This window comes from Xenopus laevis, chromosome 1S (genome assembly GCF_017654675.1).
Source record: "Xenopus laevis strain J_2021 chromosome 1S, Xenopus_laevis_v10.1, whole genome shotgun sequence".
Lineage (NCBI taxonomy): Eukaryota > Metazoa > Chordata > Amphibia > Anura > Pipidae > Xenopus > Xenopus laevis.
In genome coordinates this window covers 143,081,810-143,095,789 of record NC_054372.1, presented here as the reverse complement: position 1 = coordinate 143,095,789, position 13,980 = coordinate 143,081,810, and positions in this window count along the sequence as shown.

The following is a 13,980-nucleotide window of genomic DNA, read 5'->3' as shown; positions in this document are numbered from 1 at the left end:
TAAAGCCATGGACATCTGAAAATTACTCTTTTTTTGTTGTATGCAGATACTGTTGTCTTTTTTGTTTTACTCATGTATTTTCAATATGCAAATTAAGATTTGTATTTAGTTTGGTATTAAGTCAGACCTTTTGTGCAGGATTAGATATAGTATTTAGCCAAATATAAAACTGATACAATTGCTGTGATCCCATGAGATAGGTGGGAAGAAGGAACATGAAAACCCATGATATGTGAGCAGAGAAATAATGTGTGTCAAAACTAAAAGACAGAATTGTCTAACTGGGAAGTTTGGCCCATCATGGCATGGTGAATGTGAGAAACGGAGAAGTTAGCACTAGAGTTTTGGAGACAATAGTAAAAAAATAGAACTCCAAGTTGCTGAGATTTTGCAAAAGTTAAAAACATAAGCACTTCTTTATTACCTTATGAACTGGCATTGATTTAGTAGCATTTAAGTGAATATGAATATAAATGCAATTGCTCAGTAGTATTGGAATGATGAATGTTTGTTGCCAAACAGCTGAGCTGAAAACCAGTTGGACAAAAAAACCTTATGAATCAGTCTGTGTGCCATTGGTCTAATGGTTTCCTTATTTTCAGAATCTACATTGCACAATTGTTTGGGTTTTGTTTTCTTCTTTTCTTTCCCTTAAGTTTGTCTGCCATTTTAATAATGTTGTCATAATAAATTAACATGAGAACATGGCTTAGTGGCTAAAGGGAGACTGGTGATTATGGTAGCCAAAACTGGCCAAGTAAGATTAGGCTATGGCAGACAAGTTTCAGGCCACCTCTTCTCACCAGCTGCCTGAATGTAGCACTACAGCTGCTCATGTATCGACCTGTGGCTTTTTTCTAAGATGTTGTGGCTAGTCAGATGCTATTTACATTAAGGTTATTATTTTTGTCTTTGTCTAAGTAAACAGTAGATCTTTTTTTTTTGCATACATAGTCACATTACTATAAGCCAATGTTGATGAAATATCTTCCTATTTTCCAGTGAAAAAATGGTCATAGTCACCAGATGTTTAGTAATAGTCACTCCACAATCCCACATAGGGGAGTGAATTAAAGAAAACAGTTCTTTATTAGAAAAACAAAGCAAAAAAATCCTTGTAGTACATTTAGTCCTCAGCTGTTATAAATCTATGAATAAAGGGGTAATTTATGACAAGGAAGGCAATGTGTTAAAGTGGAAAAACAAGCAAAATGTTTATTTTTTTGCACTTTGCACAATGTGTTTCACTCTTGGAACTGGATCTCTGCATAGATCTTCTTCAGAGAATACTGTAGAGACATGTAGCAGCCCAAATGAATAAAGTGCTGTCTGCAGTCAACTCATGAGCAGGGTGGCACATAGGGTCTGCACTCCAACCCCCTACCCTTACTTGTGCCTCATTCAGATGTGCAAGTTTGGGAGCACTGGTGGACATAGGCTGTAATGGGGCCATGTATTCATGGGGGTAAGGAATGGGCTAGCCTGAACCCACAAAAAATGCCCTATCAATGTAAGTGTGTACAGACTTACCAAAAGAAAAGTTTGGGTGTCTTACTCAAGTAGAAGCCCTGAGTTTGGATCCTTTGCTCAAACCTGCAGTCGGAGGGAGTGGATCACACATATATTCCAAGTTTAGGCAAGAACTCAAAGATCTAACATTGACGGGTTTAAGTAAAATGAAAGGTTTACATGTCCATAAATAACCTTACTTGTTTTGTGCTGCAAGGTGCTTAATCATAGGCTGCTAGCCTGCACCCACCAACACTGCACCCACCAACACTGCACCCAGTGCCATCTTTTTTTAATCTGGCGGGAGGTGCAGAGGGCTTCCACACCCTGTCTGAACTGCTGTGTGCATTAGCACTAAAGGGTGTACTCTTTTAGAAATAGTGCCCATGTTTTCCCCTGAAAATTTGGAATCACTGACGTTATTATTTTAGGAACCCTAGCGATCAAAATGCACAAGTGCAAATGCAAAGAGCAACCAATCATGTCATGTGCTCAATTGGTTGTATCAAATCTGCAAACTATTTTTTTAGAATTGTTATTCATTAATAATGTATCTTCTAATGTTCTGTGGGGGTAACTAACTAGTCCAGTGCAACAGACAATGTATGGCTCCCATGTAAATATGCTTTGTATATATTTACAACAGAATGACTCCCATCTGTGCAAATATGCAATTTAATTTTTTTTAAAAACCACTGGAGTTATATAGATATATCTGGTTATGTTATTCTGACAGATTTAAATGAGTGATTTCTCTCTCTCTCTCTCTCTCTCTCTCTCACATCACTGTATTTACTGCTTCCTGTACATGTAGGCATGTCAATATTTGCATATGAATAGAAGTATGGAATTCTGTTTGCATGCATGTGTGTGCAGGACAGACATTACGATATACCAGGTGAACCTGCTTCCAGTATTACCCTAAATGGGATACTTTCTAGAGGTATTCTTAAATGCATTCTAATTTATTATTACCATGGAAACAAAAACCTTAACAACAACCCTCTCTAAAAAGAGTTTTAGTGCACAACTGTTCCACCCTTGTTATAAAGCCAGTCCAGTATGTGCGGATTAACCATGACTGATTACTAGCCAACAGTGAACATTATGGTGGGATTAAAAAAAAAAGCCTTTTTAGAGATGATTTTGACCCAGGAATCTTTTCAGTTTGAATAAGGTAAATCTGCTTATAAGACTGTTAATGCACACCTATTCATCGCAGCAGCCGGCCAGGTTGCCTAGGGCGACTGACTGGCCTGGCCCAGCACTGAGGTCTGGACATGAATAATCTGAATATATAAGCCTTTAACTCACTAATTCTAGAGAAATACTGTATTAGTTCCATAGTGGGCTCCAAGAACCACTGCCGCAATTCAAATCACTGTGGCCAAGTGTTTGATTCTCTAGTTTTCTCAGACATACCTCTGTTCCTTAAGATAAATTAATTAACTAACACAACTAGTACATTTTCACAATATCAAACCATTGAAAATGGCTTTTTTTTCTAGTGAATGAAAGTAAACGTGTACTACAACATATACTGTAGGTAAACAGAGGAAATATTTATTTGTATCTATCCATCCTCCTTAGGATTTCATCCATTGAGCAGCCACAAAATAATTTAACCAAATTCAACCTTAAACAATGCAGTGAGAATTAAAAGGTTTTGTTTAAACTACCCAAATGACCCTTTATTTATTAACATGCAAGAATCTACACACTGTTATTCTGTATTATGATGAATTCAGTACATTAAAAAAACATTTTAAAAATCTCTTTACACAGATATATTTCATTTTCTTTATTTTTTTTTGTTTTCTCAAAATGTAATTTTGCCCACTGGGGTGTTATACTGAAACATTGCATTTTCAACTCTGTGAAACTGGTCACTAGTTTTTCACTACAAGTTACTCCTTAATTTTCCTGAATCTTTAGAAACAGGTTTGGTTGGGCAACAATGTTAGTGATGCCCCCTCTCTGCCCATATTCCACCAGTTTTAAGGAAAAAGACAATGTCCCTTCTCCTCCACTGTCATCCCTCTCCATGGAGACCAAAGGAGGCTTCCAAGTTGCCTGGATACCTGTAGCGAGTCTTTAAATTGCCTTTTAGAAAAGTTGGGAGCCATGAATCAGCTCAACAAGCTCCTTTGTCTGCTCATCTTCTGTGCAAAAACCTATAAATTTTTATGTATTTCTTTTATGTTCTACTCACCCAGTGCCAGCTAGAGGGAAGGCAGGGAGGCAAAAGACTGCAAGGGAAAGCAGCCCATGACTTAACAAACATTACTGAATTAGGAAAATTCACACAACATGACATATTTAAAAGTAATTTTATTTCTCCAAAATATAGTAAAATGAATACAGGTAGAATATTCAGCATTCAGTGCCAAAAGAATGGACGGCACTCCATTCGAGGAGGAAACAAGATTTATTGCAGGCTCATACAAAAGGCCCTACGCGTTTTGCGATACAATCCCTTAATCATATGTCTATGATTAAGGGATTGTATCCTGAAAAGCGTAGGGCCTTTTGATCCCTGTATGAGCCTGCAATAAATCTTGTTTCCTCCTCGAATGGAGTGCCGTCCATTCTTTTGGCACTGAATGTATTTTGGCGGTGGGGACGCTGCGGACAGAGCACCTTACGAGGAGGGATTGGAGCAGCCAGAGGGAGGGTAAGCTTGGAGCGGTCCTTTTGGTGCGGAAGTAGAATATTCAGCAGTCTTATATTCATCACATAGAATGTATTCTCAAATGGGTTATTACAGGACCTGTTTGTATTTATTTTATCTTATTTTTATCTTATTTTTTCTACAGCCATAAAAATGCATTGTAGGCAACAAATTATATTTAGAGGCCCGATTTAATGTCTTTAATGTCTTGAGATCTTGAGATTTTTTAAGGCTGCAGGTATGTTGAAAACCTTCTTTCTTTCTACAGTAAAAAAAGTAAGGAAAAAACTCCCATAGAATGCAAAAACTATAAAATCCACATTAGATTATATGACAACACAGGACCCAGTGCAGTCTGTATATTCTTATTATTAATCAGTCTTGCGGTATCGGCTTCTGGCAGATATTATTTGACTTGTGCTCTTTTGATAATTTATGATGATCCCTAAGCAGCCCAGACCACACTGAGCATGTGCACAGTCTTAGTCTTGCAAAGATGTTTAACAAAGTTACAAGATGGTGATCCCCTGTGGACAAATTTGAAAGCATAAATCATTTGTTTTATTAGGCTTGTGGTGCAGTAAGTTCAGTTTATATTTAGTATACAAAATACAGCATTTCTAGCCTTATTCTATTTTAGACTTTCCTTGTCCTTTAAGTACCATACCTGTTCATCATTACATGAGGAGTGGGATACCTCCATAACTTTCAGGTTATATTAATGCATGTCAAGTGGTTGGCCTGTGTTCATACCGTCCTTCTGGCATTCATCATATCGTTGACATCCTCCTATTAGTGACGCCTTCAACAGAAGTAAAACACTAACAGTAGTCAATAAGCCATTAGGTAATATTATAGAAAATGAATGAGCACAGTTTAAACCTGTTTATATAGTTGTAATACAATAATTTCTCTTCCAGCTGAGTATAAATAGCTCCCTATAAGTGATGTATTTATATTCATAAACATTTCTTAAAAGCACTCCATTAATATAAATATGTGTCACAAAGAGTATCAACATATAGAATTTATAAATAATGGTGGTGTGTACGTGCAAAATATTAGTAGTGTTCTCTTTCCAAACACCTGTGAGTGCTTGATAAGACTTGGCACCTGAGTAAATGTCCAATATTTTTTTTCAGAATCCTCAACCAACTCAGCAAAGAAATTGTATCACATTGTATTCCCAAACTCCTTTAATAAAAAATCATGTGCACTCAGATCCACTAAGATCCCGGTCCCCTAGCAAAATTCTGGCACCCCATATGTCTAGATGTACATGGATATACAAACCTGTGGCTTCCTGCTTCCATCAACCCACATGGTAGCTTTTGGCTGCTGGAATGCTAAGAACTGCAGGGTGGTGATCCCACATTCCAAATATACCTGCGCAGTATAATATGTCTTTTGCAAATTTATCTACATTGTATGATGGGCAGATATGCCCTCTGCCCTATCCTAAAACCAGCTTTCAGTTTTTTGCATATATTTGAAGCTGTAGAAACACATGTTAACAAAGTTTAAGAAAAGTATAACTTAATTAATAAGGTATAGAACATGGCATGGTATAATACCCTGTTAAATTTTAGTTTACATTGTATTTATTTATTATAACAAACAGTGTTGGTGAGAAGGCCAATCTCAAGTCCATACTTTAAAATCACAGTTGACTCTCTGTTCTGCCTTCTTGGTTTCGGTTCCCTCTCAGTTCCATTAACGCTTCCCCCTCAATTTTGTTTGGTCAGATTTAATCAAATCTTGGTCTGGACCTCAACACTATTAATTTAGTTTATGTCTGGGAATGAAATTTAAACAAAGTGAGTGGGGGCATCAAATAAGGAAAGCCCTCTATGTAAAACCATGTGACTCCCACCATAGGCAGTTACATATACACCAATCAGGCCACTCGTTTGGACGAGTTTATTAATATTGGCAAACCACTACTTTCCATGTTAGAATTCTGCTAAATAATTTTAAATAATTACATTAAGGCGAAATAGAATTAAGGTGGCCAGGAACCAAATTGTCAGCTTATTGGCTTGTGTATGGTACCAGTCAGAGTGCAGATGTGCACATGCATGGACTGTTGCTAATAATACAGGGGCCTGGACTAGGGGAAGGCAGTAAAAGAGGTACAAAAGAGGTACAAGCCTGGAGCCCCCTGACCTTTGTACCCTAGGCATGTGCCTCAACTGCTTACCCCTAGTTCTGGCCCCGGTGCCAGCTGAGAGCCCTGTCCAACCCATATTAGGCCAAAAAGTAGTAAGGTGATGAAAGACCTGTGAGTTTAAAGACCTTACCAAATGAGCAGAGCTTCACGTGTATGGCCATCTTTAGCCCAAAAGAAAAAATGTGGTTAGCCAACACTCTCCTCCCCTTCTTCAGTTGTATGGGGCCACTTTAAGTGAATTGATAACTTGGATATATGAAATGCTGCCGTTGTGTGGCTGCTCAACTGATATTCATCCGAGAACTGATACAACACAATATCTAAGTGGTCCACCTGCAGACCAATTGATCACTTATATATTTATATATGTATATACATATGTAAGCTTTGCTCTGTGTCTCTGATAAATATAGCTCTGTAAAACTGATAACCTCTAACCTTAAGATTGCCAATACCTGCTTGTGCTCCTTAACACAAACAACTGTACAAACACATACCAAATCTTATCTCTGCTTGCGAGACAGGCACAAGCCAGAACCCCGCAGAGATCCTTGCCTCAGAATATCCTGGTATTATTTCAACATCAAAGTACATCAAATATTTTTGTATCTGGCCACGTAACAAGTGTTGGGATAGAAAAACCAGGAAAACTCTGTTCTGCCTTTTATTTATAACCACCCATCCTGTATTTATTTATTTATGCATTAACTTATTCCTGTCCTAAACATAAGTGATAAGGACTGAGCACGAGTTCTTACGCACAAATAGCTGGTGTTAACGGTGTCAAAAAAATATCCCTAAAGTAACCAAAGGGTTGTTCAGCCTGACTATTGAAGAACTATAACTATCAGCAGCCATTGCAATAGTTTGGCTACCAGAAGGGTTTAGAAAGTTTGAATCAACAATAGAAACATACGACGGACATACTTAGTCCTAGAGAGTCTCTAAATGGAATCCAGAAGACTACATGAGTTTAATTGGTATAGAAATGATTTAAAAACAATTCTTCATTGCCTTCATAAGTGGAATTAACTGGAAATGGAATGTATGCAAGGCAAATGTTGTATCTGAAAAGGCGGTATAACTTGTTGGGTAAAGCTCCCCATAGATGCGACGATTATTCTTGCCGAACAACCGATTTTAGGGAAGCCCGACCAATCCTTCGAAATTATCGTGCGGTTAGTGGCTTTCGAACTATCGTACATCTTACGATTTTTCGGCCGACATCTGTCAGGAAATTGATCGGCCAGGTCAAAAAATCTTTGTCGGTCCCAGTGCAATCTATCTATGTGTGCAGGGCCAAGCAGGCAGCTCCCCTTTGTTTTCCTGGCAAATTGGTCTTTTTTGTTGATGGTAAATTCGTTCGATCGTACGATCGTTCTGAGAAGATCGTGGTCTCACGATCAGGATCTGATCTTTTAAAAATCTCAACATCTATGGCCAGCTTAACACTGCTGCTAATACTTTATTTGTAATCGAATTCTGCTTGCATTCTCCCAGACATTCTCCAACCATCCAAACCACAGTGTCAGGGTGGTGGTATACAGCAAATAAAGCCCCAACATTCAAATATTAAATGTGATAAGAAACCATATGGTGGAGACATAGGAATTTAGAGAGTTCTACTACTGCAAGGAAAGGGTTAAATGTCTCTCTAAAAGAGAATAGAAGATGCAATTAGACCTGCTATCAAGAAAGGAAGAGAAATAAAATATGAAATACTATGGGGATCGGCCTAATGATTTATTTGATCATTTAAGGGGGATCAACTGACCAGGGTCTCCTTTATAGATGCAATTAATTATCCAATTAAAAAATGAGTTCATTTTTTACATTACAATGAGCTCAGAAATCCCCCAATTTAAGTAAGTGACACATAAAGCATAGTTAGATTAGTCCTGTTGATAATACTTACATGCCTAGTGACAGATTTATATCACTGCCATTCAGGAAAAGGGTGGCAGCGTGAGTCACAAAACTTCATGGAGTGACTTTTCCTGTGATGTGTCATCCAACAACTTTCCATAAGCTTTTGCACACAGAAAGACCACAGTGATTCAGCAACATGATAAAAAATGCCCTTAATTATGTAATGCAAAGGGATGAGCCACAATTAAAAGAAAGATAAGCGCTGGAAGGAAAGTGAGAGAATAGCCTGTGGGAGATAAGGGAAATAGAGGGCAACTAAGTCTTCACAGTGGTGATTCACTCAATACTCCTTCTATATAGAAAGACAAATTTGTGTGCAGTGTGGAGAGTAGAGAAATGTTTTATGTTAAGCCCTTCTGCTTATTAAAATATCCCTTGTCTTAGTGATAAAACTATACCTTCTAAGCACCTTTTATAAGGTTATATTTTAAAGGATGTTCATGGCTCTTTTGTAGTGTACATAAACAGCTGTGTTCCGAATTACAGCTCAAAATCTTTATAATAGCTTTTACTTCCATACACACAAATGCATTGGGGACACTGCACTTTCTATTCTAAATCAAAACATGAAGAAAAATGTATCAAATTTGTGTTATTCCTTTATAGAAAAGAAAGAAGTTGGAATATTAGGCTGTTCCAAAATATAGCAGTGTCTACATTCTTCTTTACAAACTCAAACATTCACTATGTAAAATGAAAAATGTTTTAAGATTTTGCATTCCTTTGAATCACTGAACTAATATTGTGTAGCAAAAATATATGATAATGTGTCTGATCAATGTCCTAAATGCAGGGATGATATAGGCTACCTGTTCCATGTTTTCTGGTCCTGCCCAGTAATTCTAAGATTTTGGAGGGAGATTCTTCAGTACATTAATGAGAAACTCACTCTTCAGAATATTTGCTCTTTTTTTTTTTTTTCTTCAAACAATGGGACTTTGTGGGGGCTTCTTGCCGATAGTTTGGCTTCATATAGGTGTCTTCTAATTGTAACAGTATCACAGATAACTTTAGATCTTCTTCCTGGAGATGATCATTGGAGCCTTTGCCATTTTGGCTATTCTTCTATCTATTTGAACGGTAGCTTTCCATTTGCTTTCACATCTTTTGGTTTTGGTTGCCATTTTAATGCATATGAGATCATTTTAGCTGAGCAGCCTGTCATTTTCTGCACTTCTTTATATGTTTTCCCCTCTAGAATCAACCTTTTAATCAAAGTACGCTGTTCTTCTGAACAATATCTGGAACAACCCATTTTACTCAGATTTTCAGAGAGAAATGCACTATAATCAGCATGTACAACATTTGCTCCTTCCTTTCTTAAATAAGGGTCATGATTGGCACCTGTTTTTTCACAGAATGAATGAGCTCACTAATTGAACTCCACACTGCTATTATTTGGAACAAGTTATTATTTGGAAGAAGCCTCAATTAATGATTCAGTTACACAGAATCAGCAGCATGTCATGACTGTTGGGTCTGTTAGTTTTCTATTACTCTACAACTACTAGTAAATTATTTGCCATGTAGAAATATAATTTCTACCAAAACCAGTGACTGATCAGGTTAGTGATGTTGGACTACTATTATTCTGAACACAACTGTATAATATTACTTATTGCAGATTATTTTATACACAGGCAAATGAAATGTGTGTTAAATTAGCAAATCATGGAACTTGTGGCTATTATATATACTTACCAGCCTAGCTGGCCAAATGCCCTAGGCAACCTGGCCAGCCACTTTGCCCCCTACCCTGTGTACAAGTATAAGGTAGTGGGAATGCAAGTATGCACACAACACAACAGAGGAGCAAGTGTCAGTGCTGAGTAGGCAATGGGGACCCAGGTAGAAGTAGGCAGACAATAGAGGTATGTGCCTTGGTAATAGTACATAGCCCTAACGTCTCTTCCCATTTACTTTGGCTGTCCTGATTACACAGCTAAACAGCACAATTTAATGCAAAAATACATCAAACTTTGACAGAACTCTCTTGATATAGCTGCATTAAAAGGGGGTCCAACCCCCACAAAAGTACATGTAAAAGCACACACTCTTGCAATTTACATTTAGCAGTATAACATTAACAATAGTTTGATGATAGCTTTCAAATTCAAATGGGAGGTGGACAAAACTGTGCAGAGTGGCATCAGATGTTGCTTATTATATTACGTATTATTAGCGTGTAAAACTGCCAATATATATATAAAAAAAAATAGAATATGGTAATTGCTCAGAAGAGTACTGACCAATTTAAATTATTTGGGGGTTTGGATACACTTTAAAATTAGTATTTTAAAACTATTGTTTTTGATAAAAGGCTTGGGAAAAAAACAGGCAATAATTAAAAACATGAAGAGTAAGAGCAGCGACCTGGAAATTTGGAATGAGACAGCCCCCTCTTGGGTGCTTAATTAGAAAGCCCAAACCCTCCACATCAAAACCAAAGGTGAGTATACTGTAGATTTAGTTTGCTTTGACACAGCTGAGCAGCCACTCTGGGAAATAGCAACCCCGCAGACCTTAGCCATGCTGTCATAAACTATAATGAGAAAAAACTTTCATTCAAGCAGAAACTGTTTCAATTGAAATCTAGATAAATCAGAGCTTCCTTCACCTTTTTCAGGGAATTAGCTTTGTGACCCAATAATTGTTTCTGATTCAGTTATGTGCTTTGTTTTAACTGCTGTTTACTATTGCAGTACAAAATGTTACTGTATTCAGTGGGATCATGTTGATCAAACTTGGTAAAAAGTGTGGGTTCCTAACCAAGGGGAAATGGGAGGTTATGAAGTGCAATATCTGGGTATGGGATGCAAAGTAACAGGCAATGTCTGCCCTGGTCCTGCAACAGGGTTGCTAAACCAGAGAATCTGAAATTTAGGACCAACGCACAGAGTCATCTCCATGCAAGAATGCCAGTGGGCCCCACTGCTTGAAACCAGTTGGTTTATTCCACGATCCTTCACTATTTTTGTAAGGGAACAATGAAGCTAAATAGGTAGACGAATAGAATATATTATGTAAAGAATATAGACACAAAGGGGCAAATTTACTTACCTCCGAAGTTGTGCCAGCGACGGCTTCGCTGACATCACAGCACTTTGCCAGGCGTAGATTCGCCAGGAGAACGCTAATTCACGAAACTCCGTAGTTGCGTCCATGGTTCCGAACACTTGCGAAGTGATAATATGATAAGCAGTTTGAAGTTACGCTAGCGATGCCTAATTGGCATACGGCGTAAAGTTAAAGTACAATGGACGTATATGTTGCAGTACTTATATTACATTACACAAGGCCAGGGAACCTTAATAAAATAAAATAGAGGTGTTATATTGCCCTACACATGAGCCCACTGTATAGTTTATGTGCCATATGTTAGGAAATGTAGGGGGGAAGGAGGGAACCCAAAAAAAAATTTACAATCTTTTTCAGCCTGTCACCCTGTAAAAAGTAAAAGATGCCAGCGTTTCTTGGGACTTAGAAAAATGTTCAACTTGTTTTTTGAGGAACTCCTATCTACTCTATTGCACTTCACCTGGTCTGAGGTGGCAAAGGCAAGTCTGGCGCAAGAGGTAACATTCAGTAAAATCAGCATCTTAGTGAATTTGCGTAGTTACGTCCATTCGCCAGAGCGAAAATTTACCTGGCGTTAGAGTGCGAAGTAGCGCTAGAGTCTATCTCCTTCGCTAACGAATTTACGCCAGCAAGTTCCGAAAATTATGTCACGCTGGTGAATTTTCGCCAGCCTTAGTCACTTCGCCCTTTAGTAAATTTGCCCCAGAGAATAAAGAGGTTGAGTGAGGATATAGTACTCATTTTGCAGCCCACATGCATACAATGGGTTAACAAGTATCTTGCCTTGACCTTACATGGCAACTGTGAAGGTGTGGACACTATAAATCCTGCTATAAAACTTCAAACAAGCCTTGCAGCTAAAGTACAGTCACATCAAAGATATGCAGAAGACTGGACAGTCTGGTGTGGATGCAGGGATAGTCACAAGCAAAGAGACAGAGCTGGATCAACAAAGGGATACCTGAAGCATTGGACTTTATGGGATTTGATCTACAGTGCAACCTTTCTAATTCAAAGGGAAGGGTGGCAAGAGATGAACCATTTTAAAGCTGTGACAATGCTTTGGGTGTTGCTGTAGTGTAGTATGGGTTAAGCTTAGTTGAATGGTTTACTTCATGTGTATAAAAAGCATTGTAAATACTTGAAAGCACTTTCCTCAACCTTACATTAGATACAACCTTAGTTAGTTCTTTTTTTTTGCATGCATTGTTATTATTTAGTAAATATACCACTTATTCAAAGACCAGGCTGTCTCAAGTCAGTAGCTAAGCACCATAAAACAGAATAGATTCTACAGATGAGAGGAGGAGGAATAGTTTGGAGAGTCAGCCCAATGTCCAAAGTTTTTGGTGAGTACCTAATATCTATTTACAATACAGCGCACACAAGTTTATGGCACAAGTACACATAACATTTTGAATGTACACACATAAAACCAGCATCAGAGCTGTCAATGAAGCATAGTGTGCAGTCATAGTATTCCAGAAGTATTCCAGAAGTCACACTGCATATGCACACATCTCTCCAGCTGACATCACTGTTGCGATTTGATATTTTGCGAGGAGCAGAACTTTACATTGGCCTGTATATATCTGGGGTCTCAGCTAGCTTTGTGTAGAAGTTGTGTAATTTCTGCCTTATTGTATTTCAGGTCATTGTTATAGGCTTTCCTCTTCCCATTTATGTTTTCTTTAGGGCTAGCCCACACTAGGAGACTCGGGAAGATTTTGTCGCCTGGCGATTATTCGCCTCGTCTTTTGAGCGACTATCTCCCCAGTTCGCCTCAGCGTTTTTCATTGGCGCAGTCGCTCAAAAGATGAGGCGATTAGTTGTCAGGTGACAAAATCTCCCCAAATCTCCTCGTGTGGCCTTACCCTTAAGTGTGATCTCTTGTCTGATTGCACATTTTATTCAGTAGGAAGTATGACAGATTTTATTTTGAGCTGTAGGATTATTAAACATCTGTTTGCATTGTATAAGTGCTTACAGTGGGGTTTACCGCACTTTTGGCCATGTGACTATTATTTTCACACTCAGCTACCACCCACATCTTGGTTAATGGGAAGACAATGACATGGGAAGAGGTTGGGTGGAAGTTATTTCTTAATGGAGAAGTGAAAATCAGTATGGTTACATCTTGCACATGATTCCCAAGGCTATGCAAGTTGGTTGCCTGTGGAGAAATATACAATATAATAAAGCAAATACAGGCCATCTGTAAGATAGCCAGATAAGAATATGTTCTGATAACGGCGTTACAGACTCATTTCATATATAAGCCCCAGATTTATGCTTTAGAATCTTGGGAACCCAAAACTAATGCATTTAACTATCACAGAAGGGGCCTTATTTACATATGTCCCAAACACATGTATAAGAGCGAGTCTGGGGGGGGGGGTCTGGTGATCATAGACAGACTGTCATGTTTTGTGCAATCAGGCATATCTGTGTAATTTGTACTGATTTCTGGAAGGTCAGATAGTGTTTCTGCACCTTTCCTACAAAACCCTTAAAGTGGTGATTCACCTTCAAGTCAACTTTTAGTATGTTATAGAATGGCTAATTCTAAGCAACTTTTCCATAGCTCTTTATTATTTCTTCATTATAGTTTTTGAATTATTTG